Raw genomic sequence first — 21,763 nt, forward strand, 5'->3', positions numbered from 1 at the left:
AGGGGCAGGGTGCTGGCACACACGCGGTGGTGGGGCTGAAATACCACGTAAGACCCGGGGTACACCATTCCCAGCACCCCACCGAGTCCTAATTTTCTCTTTTATATTTCCTTGCAATCACCATTATGCGACAAAACAAACCACTTAAAAGCTTCAAATGTATACAACATCAGGTTGTTTGTTTCTGGTTCTGATGTCCAGGAGTCAGATGTCACATAATGTCATTATCCTCCGCGATCTCTCATGCTGGGACCAGGCTGAAGTGGTAGCAGCTACCAGAGGAATGTTCTTAGAAGAGAAACTCCTAGACAGGCAGCTGGTAGCACGGGCGTCTCTTATGGTCTTCCTCAGAGCTGACATATTGTAGCGTCCCCCCCTCCCGCCCTGCTGGTCTTCCTGCCTTCTTTAGTCCTAGTAAATGACCACACCGTCCCCCCCTCCCGCCCTGCTGGTCTTCCTGCCTTCTTTAGTCCTAGTAAATGACCACACCAATTCTGTGTCTGTGAAATGAACTCTTAGGTTTCATATGTCAGTGAGGTCATATGGCATTTGCCTTTCTGTGCCTGATTTGTATTATTTCATATGATTTGTCACCGAAGTTCATTGGTGTCACCAGTGACAGGGTTTCTTCTTTTCTAAGGCTGTGTGGTTTCCCATCCTGTACAGGTACTGCATTGACTCTATTTGCCTGTTGATGGATATTTAGTTTGTTTCCATTTCTTGGCTATTGTGAATAGTGTACAGATATCTCTTGTATATACTGATTTTGTTCCCTTTCATAAATACTAGTTCTATTAACTACCCTTCTTACAAGTCCACATTAAATAAATGTTTAAAAAAAATCTCTGTAAGAATTATATTGTTGCTTGAGCATTTTAAATAGGAAAACTGCCATGGCTTTGTAGTTCCTCAAATATTTCTTTTCCAGGAGTAGGTCTTGGGGGCAAGCAAATGAGCTAAGTTGGTAGGTGACACAATAGCAATCTTATAGTTCTGCTCTGGGGTTTTGTTATTGGGCTAAAGCAGAGGTCAATAAACATGGCCTGTGAGCCAAGTCTAACCCTTTGCTGGTTTATTACCATCTGCAGGCTAAGATTTGGCTACTTGGGGATGGATAAAGTGAAGTAGGTCAGTCCCAGAGAGACAAAGATGGAAGCTAGAATTACCTTGCAAACTTGTTAGTAAATACTTTGGCTGGTATGTAAGTATATATGAATGTATTAACTGTAATAGGGTAGAGTCAAGGGAGAACGCAAGTGAGATAGAAAAAGTCAAAGTTCAGCCAAACAGACACTTGAAAGAGGTGGGGTAGGGTCCAGGGGAGCGGGGAAGACAAATGAAGAGGTGAAGTGAGGGGAGCATACAGTCAAGAATTCAGTGTATCTCCTACAAAATAAAGCAAAGTAAGGGGCGGGATGGATTGAGAGGAACGGGTAAGGATGATAAAAGAGGTGACAGTGATCAAGATGCAGTGGTGTAGGCACAAACTGCTTTGTTAACTGGCAACTCTTTAATACACTTACCTAAAGATAATATTAAAAAAGAAAAATAGATCACATATGCATGCATGTAATCATACATGGATACGTATAGATAATAAATGTGCCTATATTATATGCATCCATGTGCATATCTTAAATATATAATATACACGCATGTGACATGTGAAAATGGCATGAAATTCACATTTCAGTGACATTTAAAAAGCTGTACTAGCACAGAGACCTGCTCCTCTGTTTACAGATTGTCTGTTTTCTCCAGCTGCAGAGTTGAGGAATGGTGATAGAGTGAATGGTCCAAGGAGCTGACAATATTGACTATCCCTTTCGTGTGCCAACTCTCTTGGACTATAAGAACCGCTGAGGTATACAATGCCATCACTGTACAGGGTTCCGGAAAGGTTTAAAGGCAACCACTGCGCTCTGGGACAAGGAGGTGAACATGGTCTGTGACATGGCCATTCGCCTGCCACTCCTCAGCATTCGAAGGGGATCCTGGCCTCTCTCTGCCTTGACCTAACAGTTTTCACAGATTGCAACTGGAATGAAGATAAAAAATACCTCTTTTCTGTCATCTAGGTGAACTTTCATGCCCTGTTCCCTAGGTGTGTCTTAACACAGGGTAGAGCTAAAATTCCAGCTACTCAATAGTTTGCCAAGAACACCCCCAACTTTCCTCCATATATGTCTACCATTGAACATTGAGTAATGGCCCCAACTAGCTCTTTCCAAGACCTTGATTGACATGAATTCCCATTTCACAATGACACATGCCAACCATTTCTTTTCTGCCTATTTTTTTTAAAACCAGACTTCAACATTTTTTTCCATAAGCTTAGATTTTGATTTCGTTTTTGTTTTATAAAAACAAATATCATCCCACAAGGGAGACGGCTCTTGTTATAAGCCCTCATATGGAGGACTGTAAAACTAAATGAAATTCACAACCCAACGTTATAATAAAATAGCCTCAGGACAGAAACCATCGACTCAGCCTCCAGCGAGTCAGAGATGATCGGCTGGAATCGTACACAGGTGGCCAAGGGCACTGGGCCACTGGCATTATGCCTTATAATACACAAGGGGACTCCAGTTTTATGACCCAACTTTGCATGCCCTGTCCGTTTTATTGTTTGCCTATTTCTGTCCAAATCTGCCCTGGCAATATAGCGATATAGAAATTATAGTCTGCAAATCCCACTCATTAGAGAAGTTAGCAAATCTTTTACTGCCTGAAGAATGACCTATTCCTTTGCAAAGAATAAAAAAGCATTCAGATGAGGTAAGACTCAGCAATGGGGTCTTGCTGAGTTTTTCAGCTTTGAAAAAGGGCACAGAGGAATTGATCCACCCCCTCCTCCCCCTGCTTGTTCTCAAGTCTTTCGCTAGTTCTGTGGGGGAGGAGAGAGAAATATTTTCTGTCATTTATACAATACAAACTTATTGGATTTAATAGTTATTGAGAAAGCTGGCTTGACTTTTAGTTGATGACATACAAATATCTGAGCAGCTTGAATGAAGGGTAATATCAAGAGAATTCTCCAATATTTCCTTCACCAATTAAATCATGAGCTCTTTCACAAATCATGGATGGCCATGGAAGGTCATTGACATTCATCAGGAAATACTGGCGTTAAACAGGGCAAGCAAGAAACCTGCTTAAGAGAGAATATGGAGCTGGGCACTGGTGGCTCACGCCTGTAATCCTAGCTATTCACGAAGCTGAGAGCCAGCCCAAACAGGAAAGTCCCTGAAACTCTTATCTCCAATAAACCAACAGAAAACCAGAAGTGGCACTGTAGCTCAAGTGGTAGAGTGCTAGCCTTGAGCTTAAAAGCTGAGGGACAGCGCCCAGGCCCAGAGTTCAAGCCCCATGACCGGCAGAGAGAGGGAGAGAGAGAGAGAGAGAGAGAGAGAGAGAGAGAGAGAGAGAGAGAGAGAGAGAGAGAGAGAGAGAGAGAGAGAGAGAGAGAGAGAGAGAATGCACACCTTATCAGGAACCCAACAGTGTCAACAGAGGGCAAGGGACAGGGTTTGTCACGAAACTACAGGTGACATGAACATATATCTAATATGAGAATGAATGCGCACATATTATTTCATTACTGTGAGAAAAAATACTTACTGCTTTTTTTAAAATCACATTCATGGTGGTCTGACTGTGACCAGCAATTGTTCCCAAGAATTCCTGCAGTCTCATGATAGATGGTCATCACAGAGCAACGTGGCCATGAGAAGTCCAGGGACAAACCCATGGCCTGCCATGGATGGACTGTGGCATCAAGGCAACATAGTTCACCTCTGTGCCTTTGTCTCCCCTTGGCAGAAAGAAAGGAGTAATGGCAGTATCTACAAGTGGGGTTACTGTACTGAAATGATGGGCTAATTCATAGAAAGAGTATAACCTGGGGCCTGGCACAAAATGAATGCTCAGCTGATATCCACCACGATTCATCACTCATCCAGAACTCTACAATCCTAAAATTTAAGGAGAAAGAAGTATGAGAACATTTTTTTTTTGGCAGAAGGGAGTTTGAACTCAGGTGCTCTACCATCTGAGTCATGCCCCCAGCCCAGTGTGCTTTCAATATTCTTCAGAAAGAGTCAGGGTTTGTCTCAGTCATGATCTTAACATCTTTTGTATAGCTGGGATCACAGGCATGTGCCACCATGCCTGGCCCAAGAACTAACACTTATTGAGTGCTACTCACCAGCTCTTGGCTATCTTTATTTATTCTCTTATTTAACTCTTGTTGTAATCTCACGGTGCTAGATATTATCTTTGAAAAAAAAACCCAAAATGCATACAAAGGACAACCAGATCAGGAAGTACAACAGAGCCATGCTGGTAGAGCTGGCATTGGCCACTTAACAAATGCTGTGTGAGCTACAGAGCTGAGGATATGCATTTAATTCTGCCTCCATCTCTCCCAACTCTGCTGTCCTAGACAATTCAACTTCTTTAAGATTTGTGTTTGTCCCACATTACCAAAGATGGGAAAGACAACAATAAACAAGTGTAGTCACTGAAATAAGACCTGCAGTGGCTGTGTTTTCTGAGCACAGCACAGTCCATGGCATCATTAATGCACCCACGACCCCACTGAGGGTAGCTATGTCCCAGTGTGCATCCTTTGCTCCCAGCACCAATGTTTAAGCATGTATGAAGCACACAAGACATATGAATAGAGCCCATTTGCATATTTAAATCATTCATTCTTGCACAATTTAAAGCTAAAATATTCCAATTCTCCCTTTCTTTATTTCCAAGGGAATTTGCCTAAGAATATCCCTTGCTTAACTGGTGTTAAAGGACCTTTAAGATGCATGGAATAGGACACTTTTGCTCTGAAAGGAACAAAACAGGGCCACAGAAAGAGGATGTTATTCTGGGCCACGTGGTACTTTAGGTCCTCTGACTGATGTCATAGCAACATCATTATTTTGTTACCTCCAGAAAGGTTAAATGTCCTGCCCAAGGTCACACAGCAACAATGTTTAAGAGCTATAACTGGATTACCCAGCTTGATGTCAGCTACATCTTTGCTTTAGCATGCCAGCCTGCTTGCCCTTCCTCCTTCTCTCCCTCTCTTCCTCCCTCCCTCCCTCCCTTCCTCCCTCCTTCCCTTCTTCCCTCCCTCACTTCCCTTTCCTTCCCCCTTCCTTCCTTCCTTCCTTCCTTCCTTCCTTCCTTCCTTCCTTCCTTCCTTCCTTCCTTCCTTCCTTCCTTCCTTCCTCTCTCCCATTCTATAAACATTTCCTGAACTTCTACCACTAAATGAGTCATTGTTTGTAAAAGAGGCTTGAGCAATGTATAAGTGCTGTATGATATATATATATATCTTGGCTTGATTGGAAGGTGTCAGTGAACAACACATACCACCATCCTAAAAATAGAACACTATTTTTAGGTAATAGAGCAGAGGGGACAGGTGATTAAGCATGGGAGAATGGGTGGTAGGTGGTCTCATTCCCTGTGGGGAGAGCTACAGGAAATGATGTTCCTGACAGCAGGCAGACCAAGGTATCTGGCTGGGAGGGAGCAAGGTTCCAAGCCTTTTCCATTCCAGGCCACCTGTCTTTGAAGATGTGGTGAGAGGGGGAGATGGAACCATGCATCTATTGCCATGAGGCATCACAGTCAAATATTCTAGCCCATTCAGGAGCAGAGATCCAGTTCCAGGAAGATGACAGAACTGCTTAGTTCACTTTCTTCTAGGGCCTGAGGACCATCCTCTGGTACCACTTGGAAGCAGTGCTGGAGAAGGGGTGTGGGGGCATGCTGTCTGCCCATTTCCATGTACCAGTGCAGGCTGGGGCTCATCCTGGTGTCAGGGCAGGGGAGACAGTGCATCGTTCCATGTGCTGGTCCATGCATGTGCTGGTGGGGTTTTTGAAGGAGACCTTGGTGCAAGCCCGAGCCTGTCCCCAGTCTCGTGAGTCTACATTCTGCAGGAGTGTGATGGTTGTCACCTCAGCACCACTGTCTGGGCTGCATGAAGAAGTTGACACTTCCTTGAGGCCCCTCCAGTTCTGCATTTCCATTTGGGCTTGAGCCACTGGCTTTGATGTTGGGTCTGGCTCAGGACTCTGAGAGTGGGCTGTGTGAGTCAGAAGTGGGAGGAAAGCTTCCCATTTGAACTGACTCCGTGATTGATTAACCCTTCCTGTAGATTATCTGGAACAGAATAGATGGCGTTGGAAAGCCGGGCTCCAGATGGGGGGGTTGGGGATAGTAGTTTTCTCTAGCAGGCTGCCTTGGACATGTGGCCAGACTCACATACAAACCACAGGAAGGCGGCTGCCTGCAGGGCCTCCTGCAAGTTTGGGAAGGGAGAGTTCAATCTCTGAACACGTTTTCGTCTCAGAATGGTCATGGTCTCCATATGGCAAACAAACAAAAAGAACAAAAATAAACTCCCAAATAAAGAATCACTTTGTATTTTGTAAACGCTACTTTCAATTCCCAGCTTTTCAATACAAGTGAGTGGAGAGAAAGAAAAAGAAGGAAGGAAGGGAGGAGGGAGGAGAGGAAGGCAGAAAGAAAGAAGGAAAGGAAGAAGGGGGAGAAGGAAAGGAAAGGAAGGAGGAATGAAAGAAGGAAAGAAGAAAAAAAATCAAACTTCAAACACAGTTGAGGGACAGTCAACATGTGCTTTTCTTAGGACATTTCTGGTAGGGTAGATATTTCTCCCCCTACATTATAGATGAGAAGATTAGGACTCAGGAAAACAACTATTAGGGTTTGAATCTGCAATGTCCTTCACAGGCTCAGCACTGGCTTTATTCTAGCTGATGTAAAGGGAGCTCTGACCTAATCAATAGGGTATCCCTTAATGTGCTTATAATATGCTGGTATTGTCAGTAGGAGAGGCCTAGCTGGCAGAAGTAGATCATGAGCATGTGCCCTGGAAATAGATCTCCATCCAGCCCTTTCCTGCCTCTCTTCCTTCCCGCTGGTGCTCTGTGCTTCCTGGCTGCCATGAGAGGAGCAGACTCTCATGGCCACATATCCACCTCCATGATAATTCTGCCTCACCTCAGGACCTAGGGCCATGGCACCAACTGCCCTTACACTAGAACTCCTGACCCTGTGAGCCCAAACCAATCTTTCTCCCTTAAATATTTGTCTCTCAAGTGTTTGCCTCAGTGTCACAAAGAAAGAAAGAAGGAAAGAAAGAGAGAGAGAGAGAAAGAAAGGAAGAAAGAAAGAAAGAAAGAAAGAAAGAAAAAGAAAGAAAGAAAGAAAGAAAGAAAGGAAGAAAGGAAGAAAGAAAGAAGAAAGAAAGAAAGAAAGAAAGAAAGAAAGAAAGAAAGAAAGAAAGAAAGAAAGAAAGAGATCAACATAGCAATCTAGAAAGATCTACCCAGTAGTAACAGGGACAAGGGTGTTGGCCCTTAGCTGTGCTAACTTCTAAGCTATGTACTTTCTCATACTCCTGAGCAGTCTTCTTCCTGTCTTTAAAGCCAGAACCAAACCAGATGTATCTTTTCTTGCCAGACTTTCCTCCTCCTTCTCAGTCCCACCAAAACCATTCTGGGGAGATCTGAGTAGCAGAGGCCAACGTTTCTCTCCCTCTCTTCTGTGTCTTTTCTTCTTTTCATCCCCGAAGAGCATTTAATACGCTGTCCTCTTTCCCCTCTCCCAAAGTGAAAGTTGCTCTTTTGTTCGCTCAGAACTGCCAAGATGAATTCCTGGGAAAGTCATGTGCTTTTTATTATTATGTTGTTGATTCTGTACTTGAAGCATATTTATATTGTTAGGCTATTCGTGGAATAAAACACTCCAGCGAAAAAACAAACCAGAGTTTGGTAGTCTTCCTTCTCTGGGAAACAAAGAGAAGCATATTTAACTCTTCCTGTCTCATTTTCTAATTCAGGAACCCTGTCTGTCGCCCACTGCTGTGGGTAAAATGAGTCCCAAACTCTCCATGTGAAAGTCATCATGGATGAAATTTGGAGTTGATGTTGTTGTTGTTGTTTTGAGTCACTATTACAAAAGAATCAAGCTGCCCAGAACTTTCTGAAATCACATAAAAAATTTAGAAAGTCAGTGTCTATAGGTTCTTGCTCTGCAGCTCTCCATGTCTCAGCTTTATTTTATTTTATTTTTTATTTTTCTGGAGGAGACAGACATACTGGGTTTAAACTTAGGGCCTCAAATTTGCAAGGCAAGCACTGTCCCTCTTGAAATATACCATTGGACCTCTTAATTTTAGTTTATTCTTTAGATAAGGTCCCATGTTTTTGTTCTGCTCAGCCTCAGACCATGTTTCTCCTATCTCTGCCTCACTGTGGAGCTGGGATTACAGGCATACATGATCACACCTGGCCCTTCCATGTCATACTTCTTGTTGAAAGTGTATCTTTCCATGGGAGAGGGGGTAGTGTAGAGGGATGGGAAGTGGGGAAATAATAGACAATAATTACTGTGATCAAGCACTTTCTCTACCACCATGCTATTTAAAGCATGATTCAGAAACCAATAGCCTTGGTACTCATGTGAACATGTGAGAAATGAACCATCTCAGGTCTTAACTTAGCCCTGCTGAAGTAGAATCTGCTTGCTCATGAGATTATATATAAGAAAACTCTTATGCATATTAGCACATATGAACATCACTGACCTGCTACATATTTAGTTTAGGTAATACCCTTAGGGGACAGGTATTCCCATTGCTCTTTCTTAAACACCAAAGCTCAGGGTGGTTAAGTCACTTGGCCAAAAACTCTTCAGTTAGCTGCAAGTTCAAGGTTGGTACTTGGATCCTGATTCATCTGATTGCACACTGCCCTTGTGGTTTTCTAAAGCTATTTGCTGTGGCAGCTTTAAGTTCAATGAGAGGAAAAAAGAATTTACAGAAGGGAAGATTTGGTGAAGCAAGAATTAGTGCCAATAAAGGTTAACCAAGGGTGGTATGGGACAAATGATTTTCAGAGGTGGGGTGTGAGGAGCATGAGGCTCAAGGATCTGGGTTCTTCTATGAACACCTGGCCTGGTAGTGAGCTCTGGCACTATACTGAGGCATGCTGGGACTCATGAGCTGGGAGTGATGTCTTCCTTCCTCTGCCATCTCTGACATAAGCGCTAGAAACATCAGGGTCTTTTTCTCCTCCAAAGTGCTCTAATTTAAAGCATATAAAGAAATGGCCTTGAGGATTTCGATCAGCCCTTAGCTGGACATTATTTGGCTTATGGTATAGGCCAAAGTTATGTTTCAGAATTCTCTAAAGTATCGAATTGCTTGCCGATAGGTTGTATTTTTTTAAAGAACTTTTTATTAAATAAAACATACATACAGAAAAGTGCATTCATGAAAAGAAAAGAGCATTTGTATGTAAGTGCCCAACTTCATAATATTCTGTCTGTGGAATAAATATTCAAATGCAACAAAAATAAACCAATGAGTTTGGTAATTCTCTTAGGGAAAGAAAGGAAAGCTTCCTGACTCATTTCTCAACTTGGGAGCACTGTTGGTTGCCCATGACACAGGCTGGAGTGAATCTCTACCTATCCATGTGAATGTTACTGGGTACAAAGACCACAGTGTATAATTAACAGAATGAGACTGCCACCCTAACATCTGGACATACTTTCTGTAGAGTAAGCGACATTTTGTCTTCTAGTTGCATTCATTAGATTATTGGCCGACATTAAAAGCCATTGGTAGCTTTGCTATAAAAATCTGAGGCTTCTGTTTTGTTTTGGAATAAAATCAGAAGCATCTAGAAACACTGGGCTTATTATTATTGTTATTATTATTATTATTATTGCAGGGAAAGAGAAAGGGCTAGAGCTGAGGAGAGACTGCCTTCTTCAACAAGGAATGTTCTTTCCAGTGCGCCATAGCCATCATCACTGCCTACACTCAGTCCCAGGGGCAACTGTCTTTAATCAGTACACTTCAAGTTACAAGACTGAATTGAGGTTAAGTAAAAGATTTTTAAAAACTGTATTAGGATTTGAATTCAGTGCTAAGCTTACACTCACTAGAGTGGCACAATACTGCTGAGCCCTGATTTTCCCTGATTGTTTTTAGGATAGGGTTTTGCTTCCCTTGTGGGGAAGGGCCTGAGGAAGGACGCCCCCACATTTAGGCTTCCCATTGTTGCTGGGATTATAGGCATACATTGCTCTATTTGGCTTCCCTCTGTTCTGATGGCAGGCCTTATGGACTTTTCTACCCAGTCTTCTCAAGTTCAGCCTCCAACAGGTGTGAGATGAAAGATACCCACCACAGCGCTCAGGTGTGTGTTAAAAATGGGGTCTCACAATTTTTTCTGCTCAGGCTGACCTTGGACCTTGAGCCTTCTGTTCTCAGACTCCCGCGTGGCTAGGATTACAGGTGGGAATCACAGGTGTCCAGTATCTGATAAAGCATTCCATCCCCTACCCTTCTCCCATTAGACTTGTAACTTTCATCCTAACCAAAGGATTCCCCAGTTCTTTGTGTACAGCAACAGTTGACTCTAATATTCTTCTTGAGGATGGTATCACATTCTAGAGGCTGAGAACTCAGTCTCAGAAAATGGCTCCCACGTCAGGTACCAATGAGTAGCTCCAGGTTGTCATCTGTGTTTCTGACGGTATAAATTGGAGGTCTCTATGACTACTTGGGTTCTATCATTTGCCCAGAACAATCACAGCTCTCTGGGAAACATGCATTTATGCTTACTGGCTTATTATAAGAGAGAGGATTCAGGGTCAGGCTGTGGGAGAAGGAATAGGGCAGGATGAGGAAAGTGGGTGGCGCTTACAGCTTCTACATCATCATGCAGGCGCCTTCCCTATATGGAACCTAGAAACTCATTAAATCTCATTTTGGGGAGCTTTTTATAGAGTTTACACATCAGTCCTTAGTCCCCTTCCCAGGGATAAATGGATGGGGCTGAAAGTCCCAACTCAAACCCCTAATCATTATGTCTTTCCAGCGACCAGCCCCATCCTGACACTGATCTACATGTACCCACCCAGAGTTACTTCATTAGCATTAAACTCTGGTGGGGAAAGGGGCTTATTAGGCATGATAAATGACATACCTGTTACTCAGGATATTTCAAAGATTTTAGGATCTCTTGTGTATCCCAAACCACAAAGATTAAATATATTTCTTATTATACTTCAGCATCTCAAGTATTTCTTAAGGAAGGAGAAAGTTCATCCTTTCTCTGTCTGACAATTCAACTTTGGGGTGCCAAGGAAGTGGTTATCTCTAGTTGTCAAAGCTAATGAACAGAAAGGCTAATTGAGCATCTTAGCAGATTTTTTTTTAGTAGAATAGTCAGTTTGGTGCTGTTCCAATGGAAAGCAGAGGGTGACTAATTTATCATGGAAAGATATCTATACTTCACAGTGCTGGAAGTCAGGAAGTTCAAGACCAAGGGGTGTCACTGTGGTGAAGACTTTTTTTTGCTAAACATTCCAGGACACAAGGGCAAAGAAAGGACAAGAGAGAAGGGGCCAGGCTGAAGTCATTCTTTAGAAGAACATACTCCTGTGTGAAGTTCCAAGACAACATCTTTAATCCATTCATGAGAGTAGAGCTTTCCAGGCCCAAGCAGCTCTCATTAGGCACTGTCTTTCAACATACTGAAGATTAGCTTTCCAACACATACATTTTGGGGGGACGCATGGAAGCTCTAGTACTCAGGGACAACCAAAGTGTTTTCTGTAGTGACTGTGGGTCAGAACATATCATGTCTATGCCTAAATTATAAGGGCCACTTTACTTGTATGCTCTGCTGAAGAAGCCTTCTTTTCTTTCTCTTTCCTTTCCCTCCATCTCTCTTCCTCCCTCCCTTCCTTCCTTCTTTCCTTCCTTCCTTCCTTCCTTCCTTCCTCCCTCCCTCCTTCTCTCTCCCTCTTTCTTTCTTTGTTTCTTTCTTTTCTTTCTCTCACCTTCTTTCTCTCCCTCCCTCCCTCCCTTCCTTCCTTCCTCCCTCCCTCCCTTCTTTCTCTCCCTTCCTTCCTTCCTTCCTTCCTTCCTTCCTTCCTTCCTTCCTTCCTTCCTTCCTTTCTTCCTTCCTTCCTTTCTTCCTTCCTCCCTTCCTTCCTTCCTTTCTTCCTTCCTCCCTCCCTCCTTCTCTCCCACCCCCTTTCTTTCTTTTCTTTCTTTCTTTCTTTCTTTCTTTCTTTCTTTCTTTCTTTCTTTCTTTCTTTCTTTCTTTCTTTCTTTCTTTGTTTTTCTCTCTCTCTCTCCCTTCCTTCCTTCCTTCCTTCCTTCCTTCCTTCCTTCCTTCCTTCCTTCCTTCCTTCCTTCCTTCCTTCCTTCTTTCTCACTGTCTTTCTCTCTCTCTTCCTTTCTTTCTTTCTTGCTCTCTCTTCATTTCTTTCTCTTTCTGTGCTGCTATTGGGGCTTAGCCTTAGGGAGATGGGCTTGGTTGGCTTATTTTCTCAGTCTCTACTCTACCACTTGAGCTATGATTCCAGCCTGGCTTTCTGCTGGTTAATTAGACATGGAATTGCTCAGCGTTTTCTGCCTGGCTTCCAACAGTGAACCTCTATGCCTCAGCCTCTGAGTAGCTAAGATAATAGTTATGAGCTACCAGCACCTAGCCTTTCCCTTTCTTTAATCCCACTCCCCACCCTCCCCAGATGGACGGGGCATATCTTGATGGAATAGTGTTGTATGGCGATCTCCATGAGCAAGGAAAGTAATGCAGGCACTGGGCAGGACTGTTCGACATGGGGGAAGAGTATGATAATGAAGCGGTACTTGAACCATGTCCAGATTGGAAGGGTGAGGCTAAGGATGGCAGAGGCAAGGCCAGAACCAACATAAACCCTACATCCTCCTCTATGAGGGGATCCAACCATGCTTAAGGAAAACACCCCAATTCCAGCAAAAGGAAACACTCCATTTCCTGATAAAGAATACAGCCTGTGATTCCTCAAGGAGATACATGTTGAAACTAAGTGTAAGGTTTTGATGAATGATTTTAGGCCAATAATCATTTTGTCAGCCTGAAAGTTCACATCAGTGATAAAACTTACTATCCCTTCAACAGCCCTAAGTCATGAGAAATTACACTTAGAGCTGGATAATGTCAAGCAAAGTGTTAGCAACACTGGGTATTCATGCTGAAAAGTGTGATATTGGATCATTACACTGTCCTCACATTAAAAATATCAACTCAAAATGGATCAGCACTTAAACGGAAGATCTGAAGTTGTAGACTTCCTCAAAGAAAACAAGAGAAAAGTTTCTTAATATTAATCATGGAAGTGTTTTTGGGGAGGAAGCAGGGAAGAATCTTTCACCAGAAGCACACACAATAAGAGCAAAAAGAGACATCAAAATGACACCAAGATAAAAGTTTCTCCATAGCAGAGGAAACTAATAAAAATGAGAAGACAAATTTTGGAACAAAATAAAGGATAAAGGACTATATGATAAAGGACTATGATCCAAAATATATAAAGGATTGTTTTCATTCAATACCAGAAAAAAAAAGAAAGTAAAGGAAAGATAACTTAAAATGTCAACACACATTTCTCCAAAGAAGACTTGCAAATGACTAATCGGTCTTTGAAACACTGCTCAATATCACTCATAATCAAGGAAATGCAATCCAAACCACAGTGACAAAATACATTTCATCTGTTAGGACTGCTCTTATCAGAAAAAAAAATAGAAGATAACCAGTGTTGCGAGGGTGTGCAATAATTTATCCGAATGGAATGTGAAATGATCATCCAGCATGGAAAACAGTATGGAAGTTTTTCAAGACATTAAAAATGTAAGTACCATATGATTTAGAATTCCCACTTCTGGACATTTTCCCAAACCAAGAGCTCACAGAGATAGCAGCAATCCCAAGTTCATTCATACCAGCCAAAATGAAGAAACAACACCTACACTCAATCCATATATAAAGGGATAAACAAAATGTGGTAGATAATGCAATGGAATAGTATTCAGACTTTAAAAAAATAAAGAAAATCCTGCCAGAGGTGGCAACATGGAGGAAGTTTGAGAATATCACAGAAAGATTCATAGAAAGAAAATAGTATACCCCTAATTACCACTTATTTGAGGCACCTGAAATATTCAAACCATAGAAACACAGAGTAGTGGCTCTTGCCAGTGGCAGGGGAGGAAGACTGGAAGCTTCTCTTTGATGGGTAGAAAATTTCCGGTATTCACGGTGACTAAGTCCTAGACATTTTCTGTACAACATTGTGGTTACTGCTAATGATACTGCATTGCATACTTAACACATTCTTATGTGTTCTTACCAAAATTAAAAAGTAAAGCAAAGACTGGATGTACCACTTGCTGAAAGAAATCATCCCTTCCAGCTTGGCAATGGGCTAATCAGTTAACGTGACATCCACCTCTAAACACTCTCCACGTGTGTGCCAAGCTTTGCGCAAAGGCTCCAGATGACATAGCCTATGTAATTCCCAAACGAACCCCAAGAGGGAGACATGATTGGGAAATCGAGGCTCAAATCAAAGCCATGTGACTAGTTGCCAAGCCAGGACACCATAGCAAATTTTCTTGCCCCACCCTTCCCTTCCAGCCACAACCTATTGCACCACAGCCATTAAAGCAAGCATTCAAAATGGATCATGGGTGCCAGCTCCCTTTCCCTCCCTCCTTCCTCTCCCCCATCTTTCTAATTGGGATGACAAAGAACAATTGACTCCCAGGCCAGGTGAGCCTTGAGCCTGGTGCTGGCTCTGGTTCAGGCACTCCTTTGTATGGCATCACGTGGAAACCACGAAGTTTTGTCACAGGGATAATTGGCCACCCTGGGAGGAGGGAGAACTGTTTTGCTTGTCAGAATCCAAGATGAGCTCTCCGGGTTCTCTTGATAACTCGTTACCAGAAAAGTATCTTTGGTATATTTTCTATTTCAGCAAGATTACGGCTAAAATTATCTGGGTTAGGAATGTGACAGAATTCTGGCCCCTAGAGCATTTGGTATGGAAATAAACAGCCGAGTTGATTATCTCTATTCAAGCTTAAGTAAAACCTTATGATGGCTCAGCTGGCGTCTCCCCCCGCCCCCCAATCTCCACCTCAACTCTTAGGAAAGAATAGCAATTCTTGGAACATCTATGACAACAGAGCTTTTCTGTATTTTTCCTCCTATCTTTTTCCCTTCCCTGAAAATAAAAGCCCTTGGACTCCCAGCTGTGTGCTGAATTTTGCCTCCCAACTCTTTCCCAAATATCTCCAGGCTAGAGAGAAATCCCATACACATTTCCGCCAAGTCTGCTCCTTCTGGAAGTTTGAAAGTGGGTCTATCTCCACAAATGTGATCGGGATGATTAGGATTCATTTGTGTGTTGCTCATCAAAGTTCTCTTTTGCAAGAGCATTTGATGTCAAGTTACTTTGCAGTTTCTTTCCCTCTCTTCCCAGAGTCTTTTTATCTTCGAACCAGGAAGTCACATTTTGCCAGCCGACTATGAACTGTAACCACAAAAACTTGGATATTGGATCAAAGCTCGGGATCATGAGGCTTGAATATGTTGAAGCCTTGGCAGAAGGCACTCCTTTCTAATTTGGGGAGAACGTGTGTTCACGGGGGTTGATGGGGGCAGCTGTGTTATTGTTGACATGGTTGGTGGGCTGTCCTCAGAGTCTGAATATGTGTTAGGAAAGCAACCTTGTTCTGGGAGGTTCTACGCATGGGTGAAAGAGGAGTTCGTTTCATTTTCCACTTAGAAGCAGTGGTAGAAAAAACGAATCTGTGCTTGCTGTCCTTGTATAAAACCCAGACTAAAAGAGTCACTATTTGTTTATGCTGTTTGAAGAAAAGCACTAACTCATATGGAACATCAATTCTCAAGGCTCAGGACCTAGCTAGTTCCTCATTCTCTTTCCAGAGTCCCACTGCTTCACATACAAACTTCCTTATGCCAGAAGCTTTATCTTTCCATAACAGAGACCATCCCAAATTGGTGGAACATACAAGGATCCTTTCAGCTTTCTTAATACTTTAGAATGTGATGGACTTGGGTCTTTATTTCTTCTACTAAAGTCTTCATGAAAACACCCGAATACCCCTCAGACTATTTCCTGATACATCTTCTGTGTAAAGACTTCTATTAAAATGATACCATCTCTGTCTGTGTCTATATTTATTTTCTTGGAAACTACTGGAAAGAGTTCATCACAAACCTGTAATCTCACTTCCTTGTTTTACGTGTCGATCTCTGATAAGCCCTTTTCAAACCAAATTTCATGAGTCTTTTTGGCCTTCTAGACTATTCCCCTCCAAACAGAACCGTTGGCAATGAGGAAAAGGGTCTGAATTCATATTATCCAATATGATGACATTAATCTCACTTAGCCACTGAAGAACTGACTTCAGCTAGTATACCGGAAGAATTGAGTTTTTGCTTACTTTTAATTACTGTTAGTTCAAATAACTGCCTAGGTCTTTGGACTGCTGTACTGGACAGTGCCAATCTAGATGGTCTCATGTTTAAGGCACTTCCCTTGTTCCTTGTATTTGCTGTGATCCCTCACTCCATATTACTCAATTCAGCTCTGATATATGCAATATAGCCATGATGCTGCCAGCTAGATATCAGAAATGTCTGTCACCTTATCTTTTCCCAAGCAAAGCAAGATAAGACAAAGCAAGAAGAACAGAATGTGGCTTGGCAGTGTTGAGCGGTGGGATCAAGTATATGAAGCAGGTTTGTTCCTAAGTCCTTTGTCTTTCTGTTATCACTGCTAATGCTTCAGTCCTGTGAGTGAAATTTTATGTAAGTACTTGTACATGCAAACTAAGAGGAGGTAATATTTCATAGACCTCCATAGGTCTATGAAATATTACTAGTCTCCCTACAAGTAGACTAGCAAAGACTGGCTCAAATAAGCATCAATAGAAAGGAAAAGGACAGAAAAGAAAAACTTTGTATACTGTGTATGTATGTGAAGTATTGTTCACATATTTTACATTAATTTTTTTTGGCTAGTCCTGGGATTTGAACTCAGGGCCTGGGTACTGTCCCTGAGCTGCTTTTGCTCAAGGTGCTATGACATTCTACCACTTGAGCCATAGCACCACTTCTGGACTTTTCTGTTTATGTGGTGCTGAGAAGTGGAACCCAGGGCTTTGTGCATGCTACGCAAGCACTCTACCACTGAGCCACCTTCCCATCCCCTTGGTCACATATTTTAAGGAATATATTGGCTAAATGGATCTCTTTTCGAAGAGAAGAAGTATGACATAAAAGATTACAACAGCTAACAAACTGGGCAGCTATTTGTGATTTTTTGTTTTATTATTTTATTTTATTTACAGATATTAAAAAATATCTGTAGTTGAACTAAGAGATTTTAATACAACACTCCACTTTATGAGCACAATGCACCTTGACTCAGTGTACAATGAGCACAATGCACCTTGACTCAGTGTCACTCCTTCCATCATTCTCCGCCCCCCCCAACCTTCTCAAGTTACCTGGTTCCATTTTTACATATGTATGTTGGGTATTCTGACCGTTAACATGCTGATGCCCTCTGAGTCTGGCAGATACCAATCAACACGGTGGGAACAATGCTGCCATCTCCTGGCAGCCGGGAACAGTTAGTATTTTATTTTTAAATTATCTTTTCTTTCTTTTTTCTTTTTATTAGCTTGAAGGAGTTGTACAAAGGAGTTACCGTTCAACAAATCAGTCTACCACCAGTATTTTGGAATCATAAAAATTCTAGAAGCTCTGGGTAATGTCCCCCATCATTTTAATCTATCATTATTTAACTTTGTACATTAAAAAAAAACAGTTCCAGACTTATTCCAACTTTGAAGAAGAAGAAAACATTACTGTGCTTCGATTTTTCTTTCTTTCCAAAAGAAAACCATCTGGACTTTTTCCATCTCCTTCCTTCCTCCTCATTTAACTGAATGTTCTGTGGGAACAATCTGATAACGTGTTGAGTGTGCTTTCTTCCCTCTGATTCACATTCTGTTCCCTGGAAAATGACGGTGTGTCATCATGGACCCTTGTGCAGTCTTGGATAGCTTGGCCTTCTCTCAGGATCAAACCTACTTCAAGGCTTGTGTGAAGACTACACATAAAGACATGTGGGTAGGACTGAGTCAGCTATCTTCAACCTAAAAACATCTTAATGTTATAGTCACAACCTCCTGGGGTAGATGAACCACTGTGATCCACCAGACATCGGAATCTGTGCATCCTCTTTCTTGTAGGCAAAAAGTAACTTACCAGGGACAGAGGACTCTGATATTTTGTTAGGTGGGCACTCTATAGGAAGTCCTAGAATTTGTATAGTGATTTGAAGGTGAGAGTCAGATTATCTATCCCTCTATCTCTGTGGTTAGGTTGGTGGGGAAAAGGAAAGACATACCAATGCTGTGAAATGGCTCCAGGAGAAAGAATCATTTAGATTGTCTTTGGTACATACAGATAGGAACTTCAGTGGACTTCTATTGACCCCCAGAAGGAAACCCCTATTGCCTTCACACCTCTTCTCTCCTGACGTTCTCTTCCCTTGAGGGAAGATCTAGCTCCCTCACTGGGTCATGACTCCATCCTCTAGCACCTAACTAGTCTTTGATCTAGAAAATTCCTTAGGCGTACCCTACTGGAGATGAATTACATTAATGCATTCTCATTCATTCACCGATTCAACTATTCATTCAACAGACATTAGTGAACATAAACTATCTGATGTATTGCTAAAGACACGAAACAATGAAATATGGCACCTGACCTCAAAGGTTCCATTGCTTCCACTGGTTTTCTCTCAAATATACCACACATCCTTAAAATTGCTGTTGTGACAGGTACTCACCGCACATTTTATAGTATTTAACCAGAGTCTACTCTGTGTTAGGCATTGTGCTAAGCGTAAGGATACAATGGGAGTGTGCTAGGATTCCTGGTTTTGCAGAGAGTTATCTGTGGGGGAAGGCAGACAAGTAAAGAAGCAATTACAATCTGATGTGTTTAACTTTTGCAATCCATTTTGGCCATTCGGTACTGGATTTACTTTCTATATAGAGACATCCCTTCCCTGCCAGGCTGAGGTGTAGCAAAGACTTCCTTCAACTAGAGAGAAGCAATACATTTGGAGTATTTTCTCCCAGCATCCATTGCAGCTGTGTCACAAGCTTTGTTAGACACTGGGTGAGGCCCAGTGAGTACAAGGAAGCAACAGGTACCTGTGTGGCTGCTGGTGGGCTGTTACAGGGGAAGGAGAAAAGCAATTTTCTTACCAAAATTACTCAGCAGCAGGCATTTTCCTGTTGCTTTTCTCAGGCTCCCTAGGAATGTTGGGGAGCTCTAGCCACAATTTTTTAAATTTCTTTTCATTTCAGCCAGTCTATGAGGTCCTGTGTGGTGTAACTAGCTTCCTGGTGAAATCCACGGAAACAGAGGAAGGTGCAGCCATTGCATCTGCAAGAATGGGCAGGAGTTCTCCAGGTTAAGTGATTAGAGCCAAGGGGTGGAGGAAAGAATCCCAGGCACAGAGCATTTTGAAAGCCCATAGACAAAATCCTGAGGTAGGAGTTCTTACGCCTGTTTTTCTCTGTCAGGACACTAAGGTATCCAGATGTGATGGCCCCTGAAGTCAATCATTGTAGCTGTCTTCCAGATGAGGCCTGAATATGTCTTTATCACCCTGGTCTTGAGTTCTATTTTTGAAAAAATTATTGATCTTGGAATGCCCATGTAAAGAAAAGTGTTCAATAGATTAGTGTAAAACACAATCATTTAAAATACAATACACATGTAAGTAGCACTGTGACTAAGGACGTAGAACTCTTTGAGCCTTTCTGGAAGACCTTAGGTAGCCTCATCCACACAGAAACCTGCCCTTGTCCCCAGAGCAGACCACCATCTCAAATCCTAACACTATACATCTGTTGAATCTGATTTTGGATTTTGTACTATGTGTGTGTGTGTGTGCGTGTGTGCATACATGTGCATGTATCTGCTTTATTAGCTGAATATTAAGTCTGTAAAACTCAGGTATTTCATGTGCATTTTTCTCATTTACATTGCTGTGAAGTATTAAATATTATTCATCTCTCTCTCTCTCTCTCCCTCTTTTTTTTTTTTTTTTGCCAGTCCTGGGGCTTCACTTCAGCGCCTGGGTACTGTCTTTGAGCCTCTTTTTGCTCAAGGCTAGCACTCTGCCACAGCCACAATGTGGTTTCCTTCTTTGTCGAAGTAGTTTTGGAGATGAGCGTCTCATGACCTTCTCATGACCTTCTGCCCAGGCTGGCTTCAAACCATGATCCTCAGATCTCAGCCTCCTGAGTAAGTAGGATTACAGGCATGAACCACTGGTGCTTGGCTTATTCATCTCTTGTATGCTTGATAGACACTTTTCTTTAGCTGATAGCAATCACACTGTCAAAACCATCCTTATAGATGCCTCCTGCTGCATGTATGAATTCGTGTGTGGGACAAATACCTAAAACAACAATTACTAGGTCAGAGCACACATATATGCGCCATTGGCAGTTTTCCAAAATGATCATGCCAGCTTACATTTCAACCTCTAATTTGTGAAAGTTCCAGTTTTGCCAGAGCCTTTGCAACATTTGGTATGGTAAATCTTTTAAACTATAGCCAGCCTGATGAGTAGAGTGCTATCCCATTCTGCTTTTAATTATTTACATTTCCCTCATGTCTGATAATGCTGAGCAACTTTGGTGTGTTTATTGGCCATTTTCCCACTACTATTTATCAGATGGCCACTTCTTGGCATGTGCTTTAGGGTTATGCATGTTAAGGATGAATGCCTCTCTCTGGTTTCCAAAGATAGTGCACTTTATTCAACTTTCCAAGTTCATGGTTTTCATTATTTCTTTTAATATAGACACCCTCTAGATTGGTGGGGCTCTGTTCTCTCTCACAAAGTGACTCTTGGGGTAAACTTTCTATATGTGGAATTGGTTCAATAAATGTACAAAGTCAAGAGAAAGCCAATGAAGGCTGTGGGCTAGGTCACTAATGATCTCTTGGATGTTGTTTGGTGAACACTGGTCTAGGCAATATGCATGTTTTCCTATATATTTACTGGGCAAAAGTCTCAATGGACATGTTATTGTGAATTTATGATGCTCTTTCAGGAGTTTGGGTTAGTTCTGTGATAAAAATTCTGGCGAGGTAAGCCAAGAACGAAGAGACAAACAGTACATGGTCTCCCTGATAAGTGGATGATGAATCCAAAATGTTAGGTGATATGACAAAACTAACAGGACTTAAGAAACAAAGAACTCCCACTCACCTGGTTGAACCACTACTAAATATCCCCATGCTGCTGATCACATATATGGTATATAACATATGAGCACCGTTATATATTACAGACTGTGATAGACAATTTGCTCCAGGAAAGTTAGAATGAACTTGTGACTTTAAATGAGCATCATTATTCCACAATACTGTGAATTTCCGGAAATTAAGTAATCACTTAATCACGATCAAAAAAAAAAAAAAAAAAAAAAGAACCTTGGGGAAGGGAGGGAGGGAGGGGATGGTAGGGGGAAAACAATGGAGGGGGTAACAATGTTCAAGAGGAAGTGGAAGTGTACTCATTACCTCACTCATGTAACTGTAACCCTCTGTATAGTATCTCTACAATAAAAAAAATTAAAAAAAAATATTTCTAATAAACTCATATTAAATAAAAAAAAAAATCATCTGGATATGGTTGAACCACTACCAAATATCCCCATGCTGCTGATCACATATATGGTATATAACATGTGAGCACCGTTATATATTACAGACTGTGTTAGACAATTTGCTCCAGGAAA

Source organism: Dipodomys merriami, unplaced genomic scaffold, assembly GCF_024711535.1.
Source record: "Dipodomys merriami isolate MVZ:Mamm:240054 unplaced genomic scaffold, mDipMer1.0.p SCAF_13, whole genome shotgun sequence".
Lineage (NCBI taxonomy): Eukaryota > Metazoa > Chordata > Mammalia > Rodentia > Heteromyidae > Dipodomys > Dipodomys merriami.